Source organism: Sinohyriopsis cumingii, chromosome 6 (assembly GCF_028554795.1).
Source record: "Sinohyriopsis cumingii isolate HCF-2022 chromosome 6, ASM2855479v2, whole genome shotgun sequence".
Lineage (NCBI taxonomy): Eukaryota > Metazoa > Mollusca > Bivalvia > Unionida > Unionidae > Sinohyriopsis > Sinohyriopsis cumingii.
In genome coordinates, this window is record NC_142966.1 from 115085712 (window position 1) to 115105079 (window position 19368).

At 35.0% G+C, this 19368-nt stretch overlaps 1 protein-coding gene across 1 annotated transcript in view; it reads right to left on the bottom strand.

The window, feature by feature from the left end:
* Positions 1-17519, bottom strand: part of LOC149797775 (uncharacterized) — a 255380-nt gene extending 237861 nt beyond the window's left edge. Inside the window, exon 1 of the mRNA XM_089962720.1 lies at positions 17399-17519. The gene's annotated coding sequence lies outside the window, so the exon portion shown is untranslated. The remainder of the gene's footprint in view (positions 1-17398) is intronic.
* Positions 17520-19368: the final 1849 nt, after the last annotated feature.

The window sequence follows — 19368 nt, forward strand, 5'->3', positions numbered from 1 at the left end:
TTCAAGTTGGTTCAAGTGGAATTTATTTCTTGAACGAGACGAAACGTTGTTTTACTGTTCAAATAGTTCTTTTTCTCAGCTGAACCACAAGTTCATTATTTATTCTTTCAGTATAACAAAAGAAACGTAGTTTTTTTATATTAAGGCAATGAGCAAAAAGGCAAACAAAAATGGCAATGTTTGATAAAACGATTAGATACTTTCATTTCGTTAAATAAAAAAGGCCTGTTGAAACCTACTTCGGCATTCCTCAGCTAACATCGCATTGCAATCAACTGAAATGTATGTCAGCGGAACATGAAAATGCGTCCATTTGCGAATGTCAGATTTTGAGTCCATCACGATAAAGACAGCAAAGTAAGTATATCTATAACACTTAAATTTGTGAAGGAATGTCGATACTTGTTGCAAAGTATGTGGTAGTGCTGAATTTTTGACATTTCGTTCTCATGTCAGTAGAGTTGGGGATACGCTACACAAGGCAGTTGTTTAGGCAGTCCCACCCCACCCCCGAAGCAAAAATAATGGGTGATGTGCCTAACGTTGTATGACTTACATGGCAGTCCTGTGGTAATTAAATTGCGGTCCATATCTTAAGTGTCTAATTAGGAAAACGATTAATAATTGGCACAGTAATTTAGAATTTAATGTGGATTGATATAATTGGATTTTCACCTTAATGTCTTGGGGAGGAAGGGGGAGGCGAAAATTATACTCAGAACATGGTTGTGATGGAAATATCAGTTATCTGGCAAGAATAACATTAATTATCTGACAAGTGTAAAAGTAATGATTTGACGAGTATAAAAGTAATCATCTGACAAGTATAAAATTAATCATCTGACAAGTATTAAAGTATATAATATTGATGCGCTGGTATTTACTATGACAACGAATGAATGGATATATAAGACAGTTCCTTGTGACTACTGACTTCTGGCTGATAAAGAGAAAAGCAAATATAAAGTGGACTAAAGGGTATACAGTTTCGAACCGATTTACAGATGCATCGAGTTGTGTTTTTGTCCATGTATTGCTTCCTTTCGGAACATCTCGTCGTAATTCTCGTATGTGTTATTTGGTCTAAGGAGAAAGCTTGCATATTTCTAATGTGTATTCTTGTGCTTAACAGAACAGACTTGTTTGGTCGAACCGCGTCATTGCATCGCTGGTTGCGTCTCTATTAAAAAGTTTGCGTTTCTCTTACACGGCGAATTCAATAAATTAATTTAGACAGAACTCCAGATGGCTACAGAATACTCCATGTTCCGTTTTCATTAAAGGTCTTCATTCTGCGTGTGTGCGTGATTTGGATTTTTAACGTAGCTTTAACAATTTTTCTGTCATATCTCTACGATGCCTGCAGTGTGGCAGTTTATAGAGATGGCTAGCACTGGGGCATCATGCCGCTGACATTTAGCATCATGGCCCACCCAGTCACATTATCCTGACACCATGCCGACTAGTCCTAACACTAACCTCTTAATGCTGATCGCCAAGCGAGGCAGCTGCTAGTACAATTTTACAAGTCTTTTTGTATGACTCGGCCGGGGTTCGAACCCGAGACCTCCCGTATCCGAAGCGGACGCTCTAACCACTAGGCCACCGGAGCGGTCTCCACTCTGAGTAAAAATCTCGACTCGGACTTTACACTCATTAGTTATACCTTAAACCTTAAATGAGACTTTTCAGAAAGCATAAGGAGGGACATTTATGAGTAGCGTACTGTGTTCGGTTGAAATGTTTTATGACAGCGGGACCAGGGCAATCTGTCATAGACTGGTCATAGGTTTGACTGCTGTTTCAAATAAAAAATTAACAGCAGGTAGCAGATCCCGTTTAATCTGTCCCAGCCTACGTCGATCAATTCTAACCGCTTTTCTAAATGTCTGGCACCTATGAACCGTTTAATAAAAGTCGTCGAATCACTTTCCAATTTTTTAACCTAGTACAGTGGAATGATGACAAAATCTTATCACTGCGTCTGTTATTCTGCTTTACCGAGTTCATGGGTCAACGTACATGTAAAATGGTAATATAGCATAACTGAATCAAATTCTATATATCTTACAAAATATAATCGACTCATGTTCCCACACTTCGAAGAAAAGGTGGAGCATATATGATCACGCGCGTTACGTCATCCATGCGTATGTGTAAATGTAACACCCCTTCTCCTACGTCACATAAGATAAATACTTGATAATTCCTGGTGTGATAGGAGTAGATCACTGAATGTCAACGAGTATTTTTTTTCTGTTTTTTTTTTTTTTCTTCCCAACGATAGTCCATCGGAAGAAGTTGTGCGAGGAGGGATAAATGAAATAAAGCGTGTGGGTGATGTTGCTTTCCTGAAGAAATCTTGTTTGTCTAATATAGCTTGCTAAAACCGAAATAAATTGATTCGCGATAACGGGGACAAGGGTTTTATCTTTCTAAAACTTCACTATAATCCTTTCTGTTTGATACAGCAACATTATAGGATTTAGAGAAATACATACACACTTTAAACACACCCATATACATTAGCGTGCATAATCTAATTTTCCATGAGAAGCAAACAGTTGCACGCAAAATAATTTTCACTCAAAATATACATTCGAAAAATCGATTTACATTTTATCTAAATGGTAAAATACCTAGCAGGCGTTAACTGACATAAGCGTTATATCTTGTTTTACCGATCCTCTGAATTATATATCGAAAATTACTTGAAAGAAATCAAAAGGAGATAATCAACAACCGAATAAATCAGCAGAGGAAATTAACTTCATCAATGTCAAAAATAAACGTGCAGTAACCAAGAATCACACACCGAATTTAAAAAAAAAAACAACCAAGAAATGAAAACGAAATGGAACAAGTATGGCCAACAGCAAAAATTACCTATAAACCAAATCACATTGAAAAGAAAAAAAAAATAGCCCCATTCAAAGCAATTCCAAAAATGATCAAGCAAAAACCTTAATAGCCCCAGGCACACAAAAGGCAACATATGCAGATGCAGTAAAAAAAATGGGTCGAAAAAAATTACACAGGAATCCAACATGACCATAAGAGCAACAATACAAAGACTTATGGAAACCCTCAAGGATCTGTTGCAAACAACATAAACAACAGAAAGAATAGGAGATTTATTAGAATACAAAACAAGAACAGATAGAGGAAAGAAAAGAAAAGAAAAAAAAGGAAATCGAAAGAGGAAAAGAAACTATGTTAAACCTTTCTAAGCGAGTTCTAACAAATAGCGATTACATTTTTCTCGACGAGGTGTTATCATATTGTCCGAGAACCAAAGTGCATGATAATATTAAGTTAGCAGAAGCATTTTTCAAATACACAAGATCGTTAAAATTAAAAGAATTTTCTCACAGTTGTGTACATAATACACAATTACGAAAGTAATTTTCATCTAATAAATAAGCCCTTTTTCAATAAAAAAAAATAATCATCATTTACACCTTCTAGTGGACGAGATATTATTCTCGATTTTTATATCAAAGCAACTAAGCAAGAAATTTTAAATATCAGTCATAAAAGAAAACATTTTACAAACATATCTAAAGAATAACTAAATTTTGTACGTACCTTATCACAAGACAAAATTATTATTATTAAAAAAGCTGTTAAGTCTAGCACCATAGTAATAATGAATAAGGAGGATTATATTAAGGAAGTAGAAAGACAATTAAATGATGAAGATTATTATACAAAACATTCTTTTAATCCTTCTGAAGAAATTAAAGAAAAAATAAGCAAATGTATTAATCAAACCTCTATACACAATTTCTCTATATATGATAAATTAGATATCTTCCCAAATAAAATACGCACACCTCAGTTTTATATCTTACCAAAAATACATAAAACGGTTGATAAGTCACTGCCTTTAGGATATACAGGTAGACCCATTATTTATACATATAACTCAATTACAAATAATGTATCGCAATATACTGTCCATATTTTACAACCATTGATGAAATCACTACCTTTTGATTTCACAATGATGGTAACGAAGCGTGTAAATATTATCTTGAAGAAAACGAATATACACGTAAGCTATCAATAGAACATGTTTGCGATTTGATAAAATTTGTGCTCGAAAATAATTAAAAAAATTAATTTGGTAATACAAACTATCTCCAAAAACTGGAAACAGCAATGGGTAGTCCTATGGCCCCTTCTTATGCATCTTTATTTATGGGGAAATTAGAAAATGATTTTCTAAATAAATGTCTCTTAAAACCAGATATTTGATTACGATTTTTAGATGATATCGTTATCATTTTGAGTTATTCATTAGAAGACCTTTATTATTTTATAGACAGTTTAAACAAATTGCCTCCAACAATACAATTAACATTCAATGTGTCTAAAACTAAAGTATCATTTGTGGACGTAGAGGTCGTGAAAAATGAAAATAATGACATCACTACCATGGTTCGTGTTAAAAACACGAATATTCATTAGTATGTTGAATATTCTTCATGCCATCCTAAATCATGTAAAAACAGGATACCATATAGTCAAGCAAAAATATACAGAAGAATTATTTCGGATGAGGCTGTTTTTAAATCATCTTTGACAGAGTTAGGTCAGCGTTTTTAAAAATAGAAATTACCATATTGAAGTCATTAATAATGCTTACACAACTTGAATCTTGACAATGCAAACTCAAAAATATAAATGAAGATATAATTCCTTTTGTCATTGAATATAATCCAAGTTTGCCTAATATAGGTAAAATTATCAATAAATATTGTAGAAACACAAGAAATAACACCCCTGTGTTGGAAAACCGAATAATTTTTTTAGCAATGTCTTTGTTCAAGAATTCTATACGAGCACACAAATATTTCCAGAGATACGAATTAATATTTTAGAATCCAAATAATCTGAAGAAAAATTAATATACAACTCGAGAACTGGCTACATCAGAAGGAAACGACTGGACATCAAGCGTTTTAAGCCCAGACTGAGATTATTTCTCTAAAACAATGGTTATATAGTAATTTTGAGACGCAGGATGGGTACCTGCATGAGGGTCACGTGAACATGTGTACATCACGTACTCTCAGCATGGCCCTGACAAAAACGAATCATTTTACTCTGAGAATAAGATATATATATATATATATATATATATATATATATATATATATATATATATATATATATATATATATATATATATATATATATATATATATATATATATATATATATATATATATATATATATATATATATATATATATATATATATATATAAAGTTGTTTACTTCACTAACATTATTTACAAGTTTAGGGTCACGTATCCAATGCAGCCTAGATCTCACCCTTATTATTCCCACAATAAAAATAAATTAAAAAAAGAACTTATTCACGTGACTGTTACTAATTTTGAATTAAGGTCGGGAAGTAGGTCAGCTTTAAGTGTTTACAAATGAACAGTCAAGGTCAAACTATTTTCTTGAAAAAATTTCCAAATCACGTAAACAAGATTATATTATAATAACATGTAATATAATTTTAAAAATTTAAAGCTGACAAACGAAAAATTTAAAATAAATATAAATTATAGCAGATATACGTAACAATATATATATATATATATATATATATATATATATATATATATATATACATATATATATACATATATATATGCATATATATATATATATATATATATATATATATATATATATATATATATATATATATATATATATATATATATATACACACATATACATATATATATATATATATATATATATATATATATATATATATATATATATATATATATATATATATATATATATATATATATATATATATATATATATATATATACACATATACATATATATATATATAATAACAACACACTAAATGTTTGAATTAGAAAGTATAAGTAAAATGTCATTGATGAACCCGTATTCAATATTGTGTGTTTGTCCTCTACCCCAAAAAATTTCCAGTATGCACAGGCTAGAACTTAGTTGCATTTGTTTTGTTGTTTCTTTTTTTTAAAGTCGACTGTCAATCATTTAATCCATACAGGATGTTTTCATCCAAGAAAGTAAATTACGAAAGTGCACACAAGCCAGAGTTATTGGGGTAAACGTAAAAAAAACTTCTGGCTAGACTCAGGGTCGTATAGTATTTTAAACAGATGTGAAAAATTTGTAACTTTACCAAGTGTCATTCAGTGTTGTAAACAGATGTAACTAGTAACCAGACTCAAGACTATTTAGTTGTCTTTTTATACAGATGTAAATAAATAACTTGTAGCTAGATTTAATGTCATTTAGTATTTTAAACAGATGTAAAAATAATTTGTAACAAGACTCAGTGTCATTTAGTATTTTAAACAGATGTAAAAATAATTTGTAACTAGACTCAGTGTCATTTAGTATTTTAAACAGATGTAAAATAACTTGTAACTGGACCCAAGGTCATTTAGTATTTTAAACAGATGTAAAATAACTTGTAACTAGACTGAAGGTCATTTAGTATTTTAAACAGATGTAAAATAGCTTGTAACTAGACTGAAGGTCATTTAGTATTTTAAACAGATGTAAAATAGCTTGTAACTAGACTGAAGGTCATTTAGTATTTTAAACAGACGTAAATAAAATAACTTGTAACTGAACCCAAGGTCATTTAGTATTTTAAACAGATGTAAAATAACTTGTAACTAGACTGAATGTCATTTAGTATTTTAAACAGATGTAAATAAAATAACTTGTAACTGGACCCAAGGTCATTTAGTATTTCAGACTGTGCACATATGCCATAATTATACAATCTTGTTTGGCGCCGTCAGTCCTCCAAAGTGACCAAACAATAAAAAATAGAATAACGACCTATTTCATTTCAAAATGTATTTCAGGTTGACGCGAATATTGCCCGATGTTAGGCGAATATTGCCCGATGTTAGGGAAATACGCAAAGAATGTTTCTTTACTGACCTGTGAAGTGACAATGCATGAACGAGATACCTAATGTCTGAGGTAGAGCGTCTCAGTGAAAATGCGATTCGTGAATGTTTTTATCATACATATAGATAGACATATCAGAGGCATTTCAGTTATTCAAAAATCAAATGCAATAAATAAGCAATAATAATGAATCGGAATCATAACCGTCTATGCTCGCTTATAAGTTGAGTCCAACTACAAAACTGCACAGACCCAGATCTGCCTTCGCATCATGCACCGACAGATTTGCGTCTGTGTAGTTTGTAGAAGAAACAACATAGACCTTGATCTGCCTGCACATTATGCGACCGCTGACTATGATCTATATTGATTGTAGATGATCTCAACATATAAGCTATTACATACGGCTGTGATTGCCTTTCATTATTAGTGCTTATCTGCTGCATTTGACTTTCGAATAACCGAAATTCGTCTTCTGTATCTGCATGATGCAAACAAAACAAAACATTTCTGACGCATTTTCTTAATACTGAATTTACACCATTTACAGTTATTGGGGTAAATTTGTGTTTGAAATTATTAGTTCGGAACTGGACACAAAGACGCCAAGTGTTTAAAACTGCAATACACATATAGATAATGAAGCATTTTCTCGTTAATTTCAGATACTCAAAAGCTATTGGCAATCCTAAAAACGCGTAACTGGCGCTCCTCCAAAACAAACAAAAAGTACTGTTGGAGTTTAATACGTATTAAATGTTTCCATCAATGTTTCTAGTACAGGTAGGTTCTTAAAAGGACACAGAATGAATGCTGTCATAAGGTTTTGTACATACATACAATATGAACATGTAAATGGAAGAATAAACGTTTGAAGTTAAATATATCAGTTAAATTAAAAAATGGAAGAGTAAAGTTTTGATGTTAAAGATATGACTATACATGATTTTATTTCATCGTTAACACCCAGGGGTAGATTATAGCATTTCAAGTATGACAATTCAAGTAAATCAATTGAATATTTCTTGTTCATAGCGTCACAAATAAAGATAGACATTTTGAAATCCCAAGCATTTAATGGGGTGGGGGGGGCGGTATGGGGGATGGCTGGGAGTTTTGGAGAGAATAAAATCCAGCCGCCACCTAGCTGAAACATATTCTTGTTCTGACTTAAAGAGTAAATGAACCAGTTATATCCATAATATGATTTGAACAAAATACATTTTCTAGCTGTACAAAAATATATTTTACCGTGGTTTCCAAAAAATATGACAGCCCCCCCCCCAACAATTTTTTTTAAAATAGTCACTAACTTAATACATACTGAAACCAGTATCAGTAAGCTAAACTAAGAAAATATTGGCAATTTACAACTTGTCATTGTACAAAAGGACGGTCAGTTTTGTTTCTAACTGTGAAAGAATGATGATGCAATCCGTATAGTCTGATACAATCTTTTTTTTGTTTTTGTATTGCCGTTCCTCCAAAGACGGGATGTACTGGATAGGGATACGTCTTACATTGACGTTTACATGAAACAAGCATGTTTTAAGCGTGTCACAAATGAAAATTCTTTTATAGACATCTGTAAATGAATTGAGCGGATTAAGATGAATGAGTTGATGAAAAATGTTAGCAGAAAGAATTAGTGTAAATGACCTTTACACCATGATTCCTCATTCTTCAAACAAGGGACAGGGACTGAGGCTATATGTATTAAAAACTCAAACACCATCGTTTGTACCTTTTTTCGTTTAATAAAAAATTCAACTAGTAAAGAAATTAAAGACATTTACCACTCCAGTTTAAATTGGCTTGACTAGTGTTATTCGTTATAATAGGCTTGAAGCTTGAAGAAAAGGACGGTCAAAAGACCATACTTCATATGAATTATTGATTACATAGCTGTTTCTAATTGCCAATTCCAAATAAGACTACTCGAAATTTATTTGACTTACACGCCTATTAAACGTTTAAATGAATGTCCCCATTATGTTTGGAGAGACTGAGAAAAAGTAGTTTCGTAACGTTGCGTATGCTAAAACTGATCCGGCAAATATCGCGATAACTGTAAACATTGTTTATAGTCACATTTGCAGATACGGATGCAGATGTGTATGTGTTATATTTTTTTTTCTTCTTCTTTCAAATCTTTGTCTGTACGATTCCAGACATATTCGCAAACAAATCGGATGGGGAAAACTACTCAGATGACGCGAGAAATTGCGTATTTTCAAGACTTGTAAACACGTGTCTTGCAGCTGATAGCAGTGCTTCACTAGCCAAAGTTCCAATATGTTAATCTATCTACACCTTGACGGATCGATCAAATATTTCAGTGTTTCGGGTCTGTAAATTTGATTGGCTGTGGCGGCAAGCCTATCGTATCAAATAAAAATCAAATTATTAAAATCTGAACACTGTTCTTACAGTGTACTGCTGTTACACACTATTGGTTAGTTGGCATTACTTACTAAGGGATACAACTCATGAAATCCAGTAGATGTCGCTAGGACAAATAACTGAAATATCTTATCGATCCGCTAAGGTGTAGATAATTTAACATATCGGAACCTTAGCTAGTAAAGATGCTTGATAGCTAACAAGGCCAGATCTAACAGGATTCCACGCATATACATGAAATCATACAAACACATCCTAACATGTCCGCATGCTGTATGCTCATCCATACACATTGAATCTTATCGTTACTCAGTAGATTTAACAATACACACATAATATTTGGACTGTATTTGGTCCAACTGTTCTGGGATTTTGCCATTTTCTCATCGTTTCTCAAAGTTGCTTTCAGAACAAGAAGCATGTTCCTCCATCTCTGTTCATGTCTAAATCGTGCCTCAGACAAGGTGTGGGGTCTCCGCAACCCGAGAACGAGGCTCTTGCTTTTCTTGAGCAAGGTTCTTGGTGTTCGGGCGGAGATAACCACAAGAACATTGTACTCGGATCAAGCGAATTGTTCTTGTGTCTCACCCAAAGACACGCTTAATTGGCTGCTGCCAGAGATTAAGTGTGCTGCTATAAAACGTTAAGTGTCATGACGTGCACGGGGTTGTAGTGATGAAAATATCCATTGCACGAATTTATCCTAAGAAAGTATTACTTTTAGACGGTGTAAACCTTACTATTGTCCTTTCGTCCCCCCGTAGGTCAACCAGTTTATAAGCTGTATATATACAAATGATAAAATATATGCTTGAAATATAAAAAATTTCACATGCAAATGCCTGAGTTTCAGCTTACAAATTAATTAAAACAAGCTTTATTTTTTATTTTACAGTAATACTGCTCTATTCACACGATTTTATTTACAAACCATATAAATATGATTCATAAATTGTTACTTCTTTTATCGTACGCATTTGCAGGAAGAAAATAATTTTATTTGGTATTCATTTAAGTGCAGTCACTCTTAGGTTTTCCACCAGTTAAAAATAAACCGAGTCCTGATTTATTACACAAGACAAAATTATTGCTTAATCTATGAATGAAATGTCTTGCTTATAGCTTGTATATAAACGTACGGACACTGGTCAGTTTCAAAATCGAAAAACCCTGCCTATTAGAGATGATGATATGATCGCTTGGATATATCGATCTAAAGTTTAATATGAACTGGAATTCTAATGTGCACAGACATTAACGTTTTCAACATTCTTATCAGATAGCACCGAAAGAATGATGTCATGCACACCTGTAAATATATGACATTACAACGCTATTATACCTTTGAAATATGATTAATAAATTATATAATCATGCACATACATCTACAGGTAAATTGGTGAAGTTTAAGTTATATGTATTCATTCAATTATTTTCCTAGCTCGACAAAGAAAGAATGAGATTTACAGGAAAAATTTACACAAACTGGAGGTATTATCATTTCTTCAAAAATGAATTTTATTGACATTTACTACTTAAAGTTGCAAAGGACTGGGGCATTCAACTCAACTGAAACTGTTCGTACTAATGCACAGCTGGCATCTTAATGCAGTGAGAGGGTTCGCAGATGTTCAATATTGATGTAATTACCCTATGTTAGACAATCAGCGTATTCAGGGATCAAATACATAAATATCTATACAATTACAGAAATGGTGCAACCATGCTTGCGGAGTGTCACTGGTTAATATTATTTCATCATACATTTCAACTCGTGGGGAAGAAGAATGGGGGCTATTCAGGAAAAAAAGCGTTGGGGAGTGAAGCTTCTTTTGTTGATCACTATGTGGATATAAAAGGCATTTATTACTAAAATGTACGCAAGCCAAATATATTCAGTTAAACTGTGCATACAATGATCAGCTTACAACGTGCAATCTGATAAAAACATATTCAGCGTTTTGAACTGTGAGAGACATAGCAGTGTATGACCGCTCCGGTGGTCTAGTGGTTAGAGCGTCCGCCTCGGATGCGGGAGGTCGTGGGTTCGATCCCCGGCCGAGTCATACCAAAGACTTACGCGCTCAGCATTAAGAGTTAGTGTTAGGACTGGTCGGCCCGGTGTCAGGATAATGTGACTGGGTGGGACATCATGCTACATGTCTGCGGCATGAGGCCCCAGTGCTAGACATCACTATGAACTGCCACACTGCAGACATCGTAGCGATATGACTGAAAAATTTTTAAAGTTACGTTAAAAATCCAAATCACATCACATCACATCACAGCACTGTATGTGTTAACGAGACATACGAAGATTATTTTAGATATGGTTCTCGGGGCACTGGGTGGACTTGTGGACCTAGGCGCTCGTGTTTACAGATCACTCACATCTCACCTCGACCGCTCCGGTGGTCTAATGGGTAGAGCGTCCTCGGGAGGTCGCTGGTTCGAACCCCGACCGAGTCTTACCAAAAACATAAAAACGGTACTAACAGATGTCTCGCTGGGCGCTCAGCTTTAAGAGGTTAGTGTTAGGACTGGTCGGCCTGGTGTCGGGATAATGTGACTGGGTGGGACATCATGCTACATGCCTGCGGCATGATGCCCAGTACTGGACATTACTATAAACTGCCAAACTGCAGACATCGTATGACTGAAGAATTGTTCAAGCTACGTTAAAAATCCAAATCACACACACACACACACACGGACACACACACACACACGGACACACACACACACACACACAGTACAGGAGCCATTGTGCTTCAGTAGTTAGAGTTCTTGCTTCACGACCAGTATGGTACGGGTTTGAATCTTAACATCAGATGAGCCTTGTCGGCAGTAGTTTTCTGTCCTTGGGTAAAGCACATTGCACAAGTTGTCTCGGAACTAAATAACCTATTTATGTTGATGTGCAGTAAAACAGTACATTGTTTGTTTTTGAAGAGACTATCAGTCACATCAGTAAAATGTGTGTGGGGGGGGGAGAGAGATTTGGATTTTTAACGTAGCTTTAACAATTTTTCAGTCATATATCTACGATGTCTGTAGTATGGCAGTTTATAGTGATGTCTAGCACTGGGGCATCATGCACGATTTCCCAACCAGTCACATGACCCAACAGTCATAAGACTAACGTGTTAATGCTGAGAGCCTAGCGAGACAGCTGTATGTAGCCATTTTTACAAGTCTTTGGTATGACTCGTCCGGAGATCGAACCCGCGACATCCAGCATCCGAGGCGGACGCTCAAACCACTATGCCACCGGAGCGGTCGATCAGTAAAATTACTGAATACCATGATAGCAGACTTTTGAAGTAACACGTATCAATTTTATATGATTCTTAAACTTATTCCTTTTGTTATCAATAATACAAGCTTGGTTTTATAATTGTATGGAACATCAAAAGATAATATCATATATTAAACACTTTTGAAGAAGAACATATAACACTCCCTGACAAAAAAGCCATTCATTATTCATCATAACACGGTTTTTCTTATAAGGCGCATATGGTCATGGCTCACATTTCTTTAAGTGGTAAACGATATATGATATGTACATCATTTAAGACGATCTCGCTATAAGGCGGTGTACACTATGCCTTTATGGATATAATTATAATGAGTGAATATTAGCAAACTAGGATTCATAACTTTTGTGTTTTTTCATGCACCACTACAGGTCGAACACAACACCCCTAAGTATTGAAGTATAGAGTATTGTCAAAAAGCCTGTTTTTATAACAAAACACAAAATCTGCTAAAGTTTTCGCAAGCTGGAAGCATTCAGCTTAAGTTTAGAACTAAGTCATTATTTGACAACATGGTCCGATGCATTAGTACATTCGATTCAATTCCCATGTTGCATGACCATTCTCATGTTAGATGTTGACGCTTTATAGCTCTTGTATCGAGTATCTTGCAAAGCACGCCAGTGTTTGTAATTGATTTGAAACTCTGTTATACTTTTTTTATTCCTTAATAGTGATAGTATGCGAAGTATGCCGGATGCTAGTGTGCTATCTCCAAAATGGAGTTATACCATAGACATCAGGGGATAACATAATACGTACGAAATGAGTAAGACGGGAATCCGAACTGTGTTTTTTTTTTTTTTGGGGGGGGGGGTTGTCGTACTGTCAACAGCCCTTTAGCTAGAGCAGAAGACTAGGATTTAATTCAAAAATGCGAAGTAAACCATCCCCCTTCAACGTGGCATTGGTTCCAGGTATTTGTGTATTAGCTTTTAAAATGTATACAAGCCAGATGTATTCAATTTAATTAGAAAGGAAATACACATTGAACAAGTACACAAGGATATCCTGTGCTTTCAGCACTGAATGACCGTGCACGTCAGCTGTTAGATGATGCAAATTGTAAGTTATTTCTGAAGCCTCGTTAGTAAATGATTTGATAATCGGTTGTGTGCTTTTACAGGCATGTTATGATTTTAGAGGTGTCACCAAAAAAGAATGGTACACTGAGCCTTTTAAGGGTATCACAAACAACAAAATTATAATGTTATGATTTTAGGGGTGACACAGAAATGATTGTTACTGTCGTGATTTTAAGGGTGTCAAATAAAAGAAAGTTACTGTTATGATTTGTGTGGTGTCACAGACATGATTGTTGCTGTCATGAATTTGGGTGTGTCACACAACAGAACGTTACTGTTATGATTTTGGGGGTGTCACAGACATGATTGTTGCTGTTATGATTTTAGGGGTGTTCATAAAAGAAGGTTATTATATACACTTGTAAATGCAGGGAACAACAAAGTATACAAGAGATTTTTGCATCTTTTCTGTAATAATAGATACATTAGGTAGATTGGAATAATCAGGATTTTTCCAGCATTTCAATACTTTTTGTCAATAAATTCCTTTAACAGACGACTCTTGCGACTAAATTTGACACGCGCAAGAGTTGTTCAGCTTCACGTGGAACGAAATTATCAGTCAAGAGATCATAGCCAGATAAACGGTCGTCCGGTAGTTTCAACTGTGAAAGACATTGGCACGTGTCAGAATGATAATGTGATCTATACCAGTATTATCATATCTCCAAAGTACAAAAAATATTCTAATCGATTTGGAACTCTTTATTTATCAATCTTGCAAACATGTTTTTGCAGTGTCAGAAACTTGTCGCTCACATATGTAAGCGCGTGGAATACCACTTCAAAACCGACGAGATAAATAAATGGAAATACAAGACATCAAGAGATACAGAATTCAAAAATATTCTCTTTTTTTTAGATCCACAACTAGAGGCAGAGAGTTAATAGAACCGGAGCTATTCAAACTCAAGTGTGATCAACTGCATGTTTATTTGTCAATCTTTTCCTCAATGCAAAACCTTTTGCTTGCTACAATATAGACAAGATTATTCGTCTTGAGGGCAAATCACACTCTACACATGGTATTGAGGGCAAATAAAACTGGACATATTGGTCTTGAGGGCAAATCACACAGTACAATTTGGTTTTGAGTGCAAATCACATTGTACATATTGGTTTTGAGGACAAATCACAATGTACACATATATTTTGAAGACAAATCACACTGTACACATTGGTTTTGAGGACAAATCACACTGTACACATTGGTTTTGAGGGCAAATCATACTGTACATATTGGTCTTGAGAGCAAATCACACTACATATTGGTCTTAAGGACAAATCACACTGTACACATTGGTTTTGAGGGCAAATCATACTGTACATATTGGTCTTGAGGGCAAATCACGCTTGTCTTTAGGGCAAATCATACTGTACATATTGGTCTTGAGGGCAAATCACACTGGTCTTTAGGATAAAGCATACTGTACATATTGGTCTTGAGGACAAATCACACTGGTCTTTAGGGCAAATCATACTGTACATATTGGTCTTGAGGGCAAATCACAATGGTCTTTAGGGCAAATCACATTGTACACATTGGTCTTGAGGACAAATCACACGGTACATGTCTACAAGTGCTATATTCCTCACGCTTTGCACGTGTGCTGCATAAAACAAGCTCATTGAGAGGCATCGAGAAAGTTAGTAGTCTACATTTCTCATTTTATAGTAACCATGACTCCGTCAGCAGTCAATCGAGGCATAAAGGGAAAAAAGTAAGAGATCAAATAATGAAGTAGAGATCTTAGCGAAATATAGATTTGTTATATTCAGAATTTTGTTTTTGTCGTATAAATTAAATGTTTTTGTTTTCGCTTTAAATGAAATTTATGATAACTAGACTTATTATGAATATAAATTACAACGTATACTATTCCTTTTGCAGAATTTTGACTTTTAGAAAGACCCATAAAAAATAAATATTTCAAATCTGCAATTGGAAAATCGAGATAATGACTTGCTTTTAAACAACTGAAAAAAATGATGGAACCACAGTTACTCTCTAACGCCAGTAATACGCGCCAAGATTCAGGGACGTGCAAATGTGAAGTTAGATATCGTTACTGAGTAAGTTTATTATTATGTGATATCTCAAATATATCTCGTCAATATTGCAATATACGGAAATAAAAATAGAATTATCGTGTGTATGGTTTCTTTGAAATATTTCCAGAAAATATCTTAGCAAATATGACATCGTTAGATAGATAACTCGTATTCGCATGATGTTTTTCTTGCCGATACTCAACCTAGGCACTCTACTGGTGGATACCCTCATTTGCATAAGAAAAGGCAGGAACATGCCATAATAAAGGCGGTGACCTAGTTACGAATCCTGGAGCTATAAACGTCTTTGCTAGTACGTACTTAAATAAAGTTGGATGAAAAATTTTGAAGTTATGAGAACTGAATTTGAATGTTTTTATACTGGCAGTCATGACAGTTTGATAAGCCGCTTCGACAAGATTTCAGTCTGGTTTACATTACGTAATATCCAGGCCTACCAAGAAAGAAAAAAGCCGCTTCGACAAGATTTCAGTCTGGTTTACAATACGTAATATCCAGGCCTACCAGGAAAGAAAAAAGCCAGCGGACGACTGCTAGTCGCCATGCGTTAAAGTTTTGACTGACAGGTGGGTGGAGTCGGCCATCCATTCGGCCCTGAGTAGACGAGGCCTTGACTGATAGGTGGGCGGAGTCTGACCAGGTGAGGTCGTTTACTCCAGTAACCCACAGACGCTTTTCTAAAAAATTACCAGATCGCTAGCACTGTCTCATCATTAGATAAAATGTGTTTATTTTCATTTTTACGTCCTATCTTGCTTACTTATTTGTAGATTTAATTTGTGAACTTCAGGGTTTGCATTATCAGTATTAAACTGGGTTTTTATACTTTGTTAACCCAAGCGTCAAAACCTGCGCTGTTTGAATTGTCGAATACAACTGTTACCTATCGCTCTGCATATTGTATATACATAGTTCTTTCGAATTGCATCATTTCTTAGCCAGTAATTATCAAGTACAAGTCTCGTGAAACTTCATACGAAACATTTAACAAATGCATAACTAATCGTATTATGGTCGTCAAACTAATAAGCGTTTGTTTTATTTTTTGCTGGTTGTTTTAAAATTTATTATTTCTTCGCTAAAATAAATATCGGACGTTAAAGACCACAACATATAATAAAATATATAGTAGTATGTTTATTTAGACGTAATACTGGCTATTGAGAAAAAGTGGGTACTTCAACAATGTATATAATGTTGAAAGAAACAAAGAATTACAAGTTTACAATTAATCATGTTAATACTTACGTTTACTTATCACTGCCCGTGAATTCTAAATTAGTTCATTTATCGTATAATAATAATAGCAATCAAAATTCTGAGGCTAATAATATCAGAAAAGTTGATATAGATTCTAACTTTTCTTCAATGTTGAAATGGGGCGGGAGAAAATATTGCCAGCTGGCAAGGAGTTAAAGTGGGGTCGTGAATATTATCTCCCATCGCGTTAAGTTGAAATACATAACGTTCTTGCTTAAAAATGAAATCTATAAGCCATTTAACAAAAGTGATTAAAGGAAAGAGATATGGGGATGTGCTCAGTTTTGAAAAAATGTCCTACCTTTTTTCTTGATGTCGTTTCTTCTGACTAATGTCAGTACCCCTGTTTCAGTCCATGTGCCACTTGTACAGCAAACACGTGTTGCACAATAGGACCGATATATACGTATCCCTATGTATGATGCAACACGTTGGCCTGCAAATTAAAATACACGTATGTGCTCGATAGTAATGACATTTCTATTCAAACACAATCGTGTGCGGTGGATTGATAACCCATATTACAGGTATATGTACGTAAAGCTGATTTGAGGTGTCGCCTTATCTTCGATAGACTGTTAAATCAAACCGATTTTAATGTCAAGCGAACGCTCAGACGGACAGTCTGGTTTGGCAAGAAATGCTCCACTTTTCAGCTTTGAAGGTGATGTTCTGATATAATTACGGTACGGATTGATATTTCTAGTTCTACAAACTGTAATCGATCAGGAGTCAACGCTCATTTTGATATTTTGATATTTTGCGGTATATGCATACTTAACTTTTCATGTCGCTGAATAAACAAATAACATATACTTGCGTGGAATGTAAAGCGATTCTAACAACATGAGCCATATAAAATCAACAGCTCAAATGTTACCGGTGGGTGGTATTCCAGGTCAAGGTTAGTTGATTGAATGACGTTTAAGGGCATATCAACACATGAAAGATTATATCGTGCCGAGGCAATCGGAGCAAAACGTACTGCCCTGAGACACACCAAGACAGCCTACCAGTCCTTATTTGGATAGGATTCGAACCCGTAACTTCTCGTTGCTACCCCCAAAACGCTAACCGCCGAGCCATAGCGGCTTTCCAAAATCGGATGACTAGAAAAATATAAACGTCAGCTCCAGGGATTGAACTCAGTAACGCAGTAATGTAAAGTGAAACACATTATTCAAGGCCGTATCGGGCGGTACTGCCAGTTCAGCCAAAACATTTATGTACACTTTCAGATACGTAGAAAATTATCCCTCTATAAATTACTAGCATTTTGTGATGACCCGCAAATAAAACACGCAATTTAACATAAGGATCGAAAATGTGGATCGTTATCTCTTACTGCAGCCTCCCCATACTCCCCACCCCGTTTTCTATAACTATAGGTAGGGAATTCTCGTACCACGAAAAATATGTCGCGCGACGACCTTGCTACAGTATTGATGTTTTGTTTATTTTGTTGGCCTCCGCAGTCACGTGCCTGCTCAAACATTACAGGGGGAAAATATTAGTTGGTAAAAGTTTCAAGGACGGAAAGAGCGGATGAGAGAGAGCGTCGAACTTTCAAATAAACGAGTAGAGAGACAGAGACAAAGACAGACAAAAACATATAGATGCATACATTTCTGGAGAGAAAGAGATTTAATAATATCAATAAAGTGAGACATAAATTACAAATTGATGTACAGACTGACAGTCAGACAGAGACATATATTTAAAGAAATAGAAGCTTTGGCTCTTTAACATAACTAAAAAAAAAATCGCCGATTACCTTTTTAAATATTTGCAGACAGGGTTAGTTATATTCAATGAAAGAATCGCCAAAACTTAGCCCATTTACCACTAGCTGTCAGTAAGTAGTTGTTCATTCGTAATTTCAATAGACAGCTGAGTGTTAACCATTATGCAAGTACACAAAGAACGACGGATGAGATAAACTAATCGAGATCAAGTGGGACCTTGCAAGCCGGAGAGTTTCCTGGACGAAATAGGGGAACTCACAGGACGAGGTAGAGTGATCGAACGGCGAGATGGATAGGCCATGGGTGAGCTAGAGAGCTAATAGGGCGGGCCGTCGAGATCGTACGGGGAGTTTAAGAGATCGTATATCGAGGTAAGCTGGAGAGATCGTAGAGCGAGCTGGAAAGATCTTAGAGTGGTCGGGAGAGATCGTAGGATGAGCTGTAGAGACTGTAGGCTGATTTTGAGAGATCAAAGGGCGGGCTGAATTGGAGAGATCTTAGCATGAGCTAAAGTATAGTGACCATC